This window comes from Leptonychotes weddellii, unplaced genomic scaffold, assembly GCF_054177405.1.
Source record: "Leptonychotes weddellii isolate Sample4059 unplaced genomic scaffold, ASM5417740v2 HiC_scaffold_49293, whole genome shotgun sequence".
Taxonomy (NCBI): Eukaryota; Metazoa; Chordata; class Mammalia; order Carnivora; family Phocidae; genus Leptonychotes; species Leptonychotes weddellii.
This window is the reverse complement of record NW_028016604.1, coordinates 1-730: the sequence shown is the minus strand read 5'-3', so window position 1 is coordinate 730 and position 730 is coordinate 1. Positions and strand designations below refer to the sequence as shown.

Here is a 730-nt window from a genome sequence, read left to right as displayed (position 1 = left end):
GGAGTCTCTGCCCCCTCCGCCTCGTGCATGGGACAGGCTTCCAGGTTGGTCAGCTGCTCAGAAAGTCCCGAGCAGAATTCCTCTAAGAGGGTCTCGTTCCAAGCAGCAGATGAAGCCTCTGTGCAGAAGAGGTGGAAGATCTTCTGGTTCATCACATGGACGACAGAGAGGGCTTGAGCTTTCTGCAACTGCTTCCATCAAGCACCTCCTTGCGGAAGGCAAAGACACTTGTGTACTTGTCACAAGAGCTAGGAGACATTCTCCTCATTTGTCCCAGGAGCGTCAAGGCCCTCCAGGAGAACAGGCCATGGTTCTGAGGCAGGTCACATCCCAGAGAGCAGAGGGAGCTGCAGCTGAGCACCACCAGGGCCACCAAGAAGGAAATTGGCAGGGCCATTGGGGATCCTGCAGATGCTGCTGGCCTGGCTGGGGTGGGCAAGTCTGGGAAACGTGGCCCTGGGTTCTCTGACCATCTTCCCTTGTGTGTGTGGCTTAAGTAAGGGACATGGGAGTTTTCAATTTCTGAACATCTCCCTTATTTTCTACTTCTCTTTTTGCTTTCCATTATGCACTTTCTACTTGGGTTTGGAGCACGGGTTTCTCAACCGATTCTTTTTCTTATTGCCCCCTCCCTTTACAGTCTTTTCAATGTTTATGTAATTGAACCTTCCAAGAAAGCTCGGTAACACGGACCTGCAGTCTATATAGATTTGGATGTATACTCTGCTTT

At 51.0% G+C, this 730-nt stretch overlaps 1 pseudogene; it reads right to left on the bottom strand.

Moving 5' to 3' along the window:
* Positions 1 to 11: 11 nt before the first annotated feature.
* On the bottom strand, positions 12 to 397 carry LOC145719511 (interferon alpha-1/2-like; annotated as a pseudogene).
* Between the last annotated feature and the right edge of the window lie 333 nt (positions 398 to 730).